The 8,227-nt window shown below is 45.9% G+C and overlaps 1 protein-coding gene across 3 annotated transcripts in view; it reads right to left on the bottom strand.

The window, feature by feature from the left end:
- The window catches only part of Pld1 (phospholipase D1), a 185,426-nt gene extending 181,562 nt beyond the window's left edge, over positions 1-3,864 (bottom strand). For 2 of the 3 annotated variants that reach the window (XM_029537927.1, XM_029537929.1), the window contains exon 1: positions 3,777-3,842. The gene's annotated coding sequence lies outside the window, so the exon portion shown is untranslated. Of the gene's footprint in view, positions 1-3,776 lie in introns of all 3 variants that reach the window. The other variant, XM_029537928.1, reaches the window with a different exon arrangement.
- Between the last annotated feature and the right edge of the window lie 4,363 nt (positions 3,865-8,227).

The raw sequence follows: 8,227 nt of genomic DNA, 5'->3' as shown, positions 1-8,227 counted from the left end.
AGAAAGAAAGAAAGAAAGAAAGAAAGAAAGAAAGAAAGGAAGAAAGATGATAGGTTAATAGATACATAAATTATAGACAGATGATAGATAGATAGATAGATAGATAGATAGATAGATAGATAGATAGATAGATGATAGATTACATTAGATAATTTCTCCTCATAGCCAAGAGTTAGAAAATCCTGGCTCAGCCATAGACACAAACTCCCACTAGCAACATGACCACAATCCACTTTGCCTCCCTCTTCAAAAAAAAATGAAGGAGTTGAACTAACTGTGTAAGCTTCATGATGCTTGCAATTTTGACACATTATTTATGCCTTAGGACAAGGACAAAATAAGAACAATGATGTAGAAAGGTCACTGGTTAGGGAGGTAGATCCCAAGACTAATTTCTTAGAGAGGCAGAAATACAAAGGCTCTAGGGGTCAGGTTGCAAGGGCTGGCAGCCCAGCACTGCCTCATGCCCTGACCTCCCATGCCTCTCACAGCCTCATATACATAAAGGAGGTTTTTCACATCTGTAGAATGCTCTGAATGGTATCCAAAACCAAGTGAACACCAAGTAAGTGCTGATTAAATAAACAATCTATCATCTTATTTTTGTCATTATAATGCTTATTCAATAAATCTAAAAACCTGATAAAATTTCCCAATAGGAAAGAAGAGTGTGGTCCTCTGGAACAGTTACATAACATAACATATGCATAACATAGCTAGAACATCTGGGGTCCAGATTTGATACCGCACTATGAGTTCAGGGAAAACACAGCATCAAAACACATTCCCACTGAACCATATGATGCAATCCGTATGGTTGCCTTTCCAATCAGAAAAGTCCCAGGCTTACAGGAAGCTGAGGCTAGGCTTCTCATCTGAACCCTGAAACATCTTTTAACCACACCCTAGCAAATACGTTCTATTTGTGCTTTCGGGACTTAAAGGACTGTAAGCATAAAACTCAGCCTCCCGTATGCCAGCTTTTCTCCTGTACACAATGACTCAATCTAACTACAGGTTAAAGACCCATATCTCATGTGTTCCGTCCATTGATCCTTAGCATATGGCTGGCGAGGAGAAGGAATTGCTAAACCCAGCCACTTGCTTGGTCAGAAAGGTCTTTGGGTACTAAAAACATGTCTTTAGCTGGGCTCACTCATTGTGTTGATTGGTACTATTGTACGGCTAAAGGGGACAGCATTGAGATTGTGTTTGTTTGTTTGTTTTTGTTTGTTACATATCCAGAGGAGAGAACACTAAGAATAACCCCCTTCTCAGTTTGTACCTCTAGACAGCTAAACTCACAAAGTGTTTCCACTACAAGTCCAAACCACCTTATCAACTGTCCCTCACATAGGTGTCCTTAACCTGTGGAGGTAAAATTTACCAGACGCCCTCTATCTGGCTATGCCTTCTATGTCTGTTCTTTAAAAGTGAACTTCTTGCTGACAGTGTAGCTCAGTTGGTTGAGTGCACCCCTAACATGTACAACACAAAACCAGGTGTGGTGGTGTGTGCATGGGATCCCAACACTCAGGTCAGGGTGGAGGCAGGAGGTTCAAAAGCACAGGTCACCTTCTGCAACCTAGCAAGTTCAAGAGAGGCTAGCCTGAGCTATATGAAAAAAAAAGTGTCTTTCTTGAGCTAGGAATGACAGCGCAGCTCTACAGTTCCAGCATTTGGAAGGTAGAAGCAAAGGCAGAAAGATGGATAATTCATAGAAATGTCCACCAACAGAGTGAGTTCCAGGGTCATACAAAAGACGATGTCAAATTTACTTAAAGCTATGAGAAAAGAATCCAACTTTACTCAGTGAGAAAACTGAAGCTTGTAATGTAGTCTTTATTACTAAAGTGTTATTAAACCTTGTAAGGAAGCCAAGCCATCCTTTAGGAATGGACTGCGAGAGATGGTAGCACACTGGCAGAGCTGTGCAATCAAACGTATATTTTTAAATTGTTAAGATGGCAAAGTCACGTGTTTATTTTGAGAAAATAAAAATAAAATTTTAAATTTTTAAAAGAAAAATTAAAAGGGTAGAAATGGGACCAAAGCGATGGCCCAGCCATTAGGAGCACATCCTGCCCTTCCTTAGCATCTGAGTCCTGTTCACAGCGCCCAGTTTGGCCTTCTTAGGCACCATATGTATGTACTCACACCCAGGTTAGCACATCCACATCATTAAAAATAAAATACATCTCTAAAACATGTCGAAATTAGAGATAGGCGAGTTGTCACTGTAATGTTTTTTCTCATAGAGTTACCTAAGAGCACTCATACTACATACTAAGACCATACACAAATGCATTCTCAGTAAAGGTCCGATGAGCAGGCTGTCCATTAACTAGACAGTACTCATCTAGTTATCAGTGAATCAATCAACCTAAACGAGCCTGTAGAGAACTTAACGCCAGTGTGTGTGAAACCCTGATGCCAGGAACAACACAGCAAGGACACTATCTCCTAAAATCCTTCTCCACTCGCACTATTTATTTGAAAAGCTAATGGTACTGGCTCATAAAAATTCAGATACCCGCTTACATAACCATTTAAAAGGTCCCCACACACCATTTAAAGGCTGCTTACAAATTCAAGCTAAACAGTTGAGTACAAACTCACTCGTGGGCCACAAAGCACTTACTATGGAAAGAGATTCTTGCATAAATAGGCAGAACAGACTAGTTCAAACTAGACTTTCTGCACCCGTCAGGCTTCCTTGACAGCACCTCTGACATACCTCTCTGAAATTTCTGGGTAGCTAGTCTCCAGAGCCCCTGGGAAGGTCATAAGGAGTTGGCCAAGCTGAAATTGGTGGGCCTGGCTAAGAGCTCTCTTCGACCCGTGGGAAGACCTAGAAACGGTCGAATGCAGAAGCTCCTGTGGTCCTTGGGATTATGTTTTGAACTTCATGAAAGAAGGTGGCTGGCAGCGATCTGAGATTGGGAGGCGGGGTGAGGAAGGCAAACCTAGGTGTGGCATGTAGCCCTAGGGTATGGGGAAAAGGGCTGGCCAAATTCTACGAAGTCCTGACCTGTACTTAAGAGATGGAAGCAGGAGGACCAGGAATGTCATCCTTGGCTACATAGCCTTTGAGTGCAGCCTGGGTTTCAGAAGACTGTTTCAAACAAACTGTCCCACGGCTTAGAGAACCTCACTCCCTGACCCGAATTGGGTTGGAGCTAAAATAACAACCGCCAAACACAGGCCTTGCTTTTAATTGCTACCCCTGTCCCTCCTCCACTTCAGCACAGCACATCTTTGGCCCCGAGGCAGCAGCTGTGTGGCTCGGCGCCCGGGACTGTGCTTCAGCTGGACTCTAAGCCTCTGGAATGCAGCACTTCCTGGTTGGTCCGGGATGTTGGTGCCATCGCCATCCCGGTCAACCCACAGTGCTAAGGAGCTCAGGGAGCGCGGGAACGATCTAGCGGGAGCGTACAGATCTACTGCGCCCGGGACCCGAGGAGGTGGGGTGGGGTGGATCCTTCAGAGGACGCCCCGGATCTGCAGGGACTTGAGAATGGAGTGGGGCTAGGGCACCAGCAGCTGACCCGACTCTGCGCTCCTGGAAGCGGTCTTCGCCTGCGGTCAGTGTGCGAGCCGCTCTTTGCCACCGCAGACACTGCAGGAATTAAGACTATGGGAGGGACTCCAGGGTTCCCAGGGGAACTTCAGGGACCGGGTTGCTGAGAGGGGCAAGAGAGGCGGGATGAAGCACGAGGGCCGCGGACGTCCTGCGGGCTCAGAAGTCCCGCAAGCCTGGCCCCGGCAGCTCCTACCTGCGGGCCTGGGGCGCGGGCACACACGCTGAGGCGGCGGCGACTTCGGGGGTCCCCGCGCAGCTGGCGCAGCTGGGGCCGCGGAAGAAGGGCGGGCGCTGGGACTCGCCGCCCGGAACTCAGCCGGTCTGCAGGGTGGGGCGGGGCGGCGCCGGCCAGCCTGGGTGACAGCCTCTGCCGCCGGCCTTCCTCCATGCCACGGTTCTAATATTTTCTTCTGTCCAAGTGTCCTAACTCAGCCGCAGTTATCCGCGGGGCGCAGGGGCGCACGCTGGCGTTGTTCTTACCAAGTTCACTTCCCTCGTCTCTGAGTCCAGTCCTTGTCCAAGACTGGCCCGCAAAGTTACGAGCCAACAGCGAGCCAACTGGTAAAATATTCCTGCCCTGAAGTGACTTGCTTAACTAGGGACTTTGTAGAGGTCAATTGTGGCCTTCCTGCAAACCCCACGGGTAGGTCTTGGGTAGGTGTTATTGCCTATTTACAAGCCTGACCCTAAGCTTGCTGAAGCCAGGAATCTCTTCAGTCCCCAGAACTGCCCGTGCTAGTGTCTCTCTCTCTCTCTCTCTCTCTCTCTCTCTCTCTCTCTCTCTCTCTCTGTTCTCTCTCTCTCTCTCTCTCTCTTTCTTCTCTCTTCTCTCTCTCTCTCTCTCCTCTCCTCTCTGTCTCTCTCTGTCTCTCTCTGTCTCTCTCTCTCTTTCTCTCTCTATGTATTTTGTGGCGGATGTTCGGTCGTTTAGCTTGAAGTTAGGTCTCTGCTGTATACCTGGTTGGCCATGAAGAACAGGTAGAGCTCAAACTAGATGATCCTCCTGTCTCAGTCACACACTGCCCCTCACACTTCTCACTCCCACTTGTCATCACTACTGGATCTAATTCAGAAATATTAGAGGGGGGAAAAAATAAAAATAAAATGGGAGGAGAAGGAGAAAGTCCCATCACCCCTATGGAACTGTCCGCACAGTCACTTTGCCGTTTTAATCCTCTTAAGGGAATCGTCATCATCAAGGGAAAACCAGTGGCCATGTGATATGAATAACAATCCTCTGGGAATATAATTTCGAACACAAGTCAGTTCCAAAACTGGTTGCACAACACTGCTTCCAGCCAAAGCCCAAAGATGCAACAGTTAGCCCCCTGTACATCGAATTGCTGATGTCGTTGGTCTTTTGAAATTGTTTATTGACTATTACACAGTGAGACAGACCCAGTTACATAATGTCTTACCATGCCCATGGCACTGCATGAAATGAAAAATATAATATTTCTGTCCAGACAGAGGAGGAGTGAAATTACAGCGTGGGGCTCAGTTTTCCTGTAACCTGGAGCTGCCCAGCCCTCCCCAACTGCATTCTTCTCTTTTGAGCACATCTTTCCTAATGATTGCAGAGTCAGGCAGCCGTCACTCTTTCCTTGTTGACAGAAATAATGGATGCCTTTTGAATCCTATGATTCTGACAGATTTTTGCAATTATATGCACAGCCTTCTGAGCAAACAGGGTCTTGCCTAAGAAGGATTTGGCAAGACTATAAGGAGGAAGTCACTGAAAAGCTGCATGAGCCCCCTTCCTCCCTTCCTCTGGTTTATGAGTTTCAGATGACTTGATAAGAGTATGCCTGGGACTAACTGTGCTCTCACGAACTTGTCTTTAGATGGTGTGTGAGACGTTTGGTTGAGAAGCACCAGGCTGTACAAATTACATCCTGATTTCTTAAAAGTCATCATTGAAACATTTGGCATCAACACATAACAATAGGTCTTTCTGTTACTATTGTAACTATAAATAAGACAACTATTGTACAGTGACCGGAATTCTGCCCCCAAGAGGTAGAAAAGTGAAAAGATTACCACAGGACACCCCACAGGGAAGGGAAGCGTAGCGTGTTAGACAGACTAGAATCCCGTAGGTCATTGTTACACTCCTCAGAGAGTTTGTGATGGCTATTTCTTTTCAGGGGTGTCAAGAAAAACAAATGACCCAGAAGAGGATTTGAGCCAGCCTGGCCTACAGAGGTAGACACTGGAGTGGGGGCGGGGCAGACTAAGAAACCCTGCCTCACTCTCAAGTAGTGTGGTGTTTAATCTTCATTGTCAGCCGGATTAGGTTTAGACTCACCATGAAAAACCACCTTTGGGTGTCCATGAGGACATTTCTAGGAAGGTCATACCGAGGCCGGTCACCCTGCCATGAGTGTGGGTGGCAATATTCCATGGGCTGCGGTCCTGGGCTGAAGAGGAAATGCAAAGTAACCACCTCTCAGCTTCCTGATTTCAGGGCCACTGTGACTGACTGGCTGCCCCAGGCTTAGGCCACAGGTCTTCCCTGCCTGCCAGGACAGACTGTATACCTCACACTGTGGCCCAAACGAACTCTTCAGCTGCTCCTTGGCTAGTGAGAGCAATGAGAAAAATATCTAATTTATGATAAGTACATCTCAAACATGCAATTTAATCACACAAGATTTTTTTCTAAACGTGTTCAATATTTCGTCTTCTCTTCTGAATATAGGTTTACTTTATAATGTTTGCACCTTTATTTTTACAAAAACTATGAAGTTTTATAGTCCCTTTGAGAAAGAATTTTAATGAAAAAAATACTTTTTTATAAAATGTACAAAAGACTTATTTACAAAGTGAGCATATTACCTCAACTCATAGCATGGAGAAAAAGCTAAATTGTTTGTTAATATAAATTTGGGTGGATGACTTACTTACAGTGTATCGGGGATAACACTGCATAAAATAGATACAGATGGAGAATGGGAAGCATGGGGTCTATCTCGGACAGTGAGCTCTGTCTTAGCAGAGTTTTATTGCTGTGGAGAGACACCATGGCCATAGCGGCTCCTGTGAAGAAAAACATTAAATTGGGGCTGCCTTATTGTTGAGAGGTTTGGTGCCCTATCCCCACGTGGGAAGCATGGCAATGTGCAGGCAGAACTGATGCTAGAGAAAGAGCTGAGTTTCAGGTCCAAAGTCAGCAGGGAAAGCAAGAACAGCTGGGTCTGGGATGAGCTTCTGGGACCTCAACATCCACCTCCAGGTGATGCATTCCCTCTGAAGAGGCTACAAGTCCTAATCCTTTAAACAGTGCCACTCCCTATGAGTTTGTGGGGACCATTCAAATTCAAATCACTCAAGCTCTAAGGATGGAGACCCATCAATTGCCTGCCCCACAGCTCTCATTCTTCTTGGAACTGGCCTTGCCTCTGAATTATAAACAGAGGAGTGTGATATGCAGAGACTCAAATTCTGGGTTCAAATTCCGTTAACAAGTTCAGAGACAGAAATGGTGACCCATATGTTTGATCTCAGAACTCAGGAGGCAGAGGCAGGAGTGTCTCTTGAGTTCAAGACCAGCCTGGTTGACATAGTGAGTTCCAGGACAGCAAGGCCTGCACAGAGAGACTCGTCTCAAATAAATAAAAGGAGAAGAGGAGGAGGAAGGAGAGGAGGAGGGTGAGGAAGTTTTTCTACAGTCATAGTCATGGCAAACTGCTTTGGCAACATTTCTACAAATTCAGAGAGAAAAGGTCAGGGGAAGGAGACTGATTTTTTTTTATTTTATTTTTTTATTTTTGGAGTTAATTTCCAAATATAATTTCTTCTAATTTTTTTTTTCCAGTTTTTCAGGGACAGGGTTTCCCTGTGTAGCCCTGGCTGTCCTGGAACTCACTCTGTAGACCAGGCTGGCCTCGAACTCAGTAATCCACCTGCCTCTGCCTCCCAAGTGCTGGGATTAAAGGTGTGCGCCACCACTGCCCAGCCAAATGTAATTTTTAATCGAGGTCTGGCCACACTGAATAAGAAAATTCAACTAATCGTTCCTCAGAGTACAAAACATCAACAACAGCAAAAAACAAAACAAAACAAAAAACCAAACAACAAAACAAAACAACAACACCCTTATCTTTCCCATAGACCCCAACAGCGAACATGTCATCCATCCATGTCAAATAACCAGGGGAAAGGGGATGAGGGCAGGAGATCAGAAGACACCAGAATGGTTTGAAGTAGATTTCAGGCTGCACAGCATAGTCTAAAGGAGCACTTTCCCACTGGACCACTGGAGGGTGGCCTGATCGGTCACTGGAGAAAGAGGGCCCTCTTCCTCCAGTGATAGTCACTTCCTCTTCTGAATGGAAGCCGTCCTTCACCTTCAGGCCTGGCCCATCTGAAACCCAAGGAAACTCCAAGCTTTTTCTCAGGAAGGTTTCATTGTCCATGCAAGAACATCAGCATACACACAGTAAACAAGTCAGGGGAGCTCTTCCAGGCAGCCCCTGGGCCTGTCTCGGGTGCACACAGTTTATTTCCTTTAGACACATATTTTATTCATTCTTTTCCACTCACACAATCTCTGGTCTCATTCTGTGTAAGAAGAGAGATGGAGGGCTGGAGAGATGGCTTAGTGGTTAAGAGCACTGTCTGCTCTTCCAGAGGTCCTGAGTT

The sequence above is a fragment of the Mus pahari genome, chromosome 4 (genome assembly GCF_900095145.1).
Source record: "Mus pahari chromosome 4, PAHARI_EIJ_v1.1, whole genome shotgun sequence".
Classification (NCBI taxonomy): Eukaryota; Metazoa; Chordata; class Mammalia; order Rodentia; family Muridae; genus Mus; species Mus pahari.
This window is presented reverse-complemented; position numbering and strand designations above follow the sequence as displayed.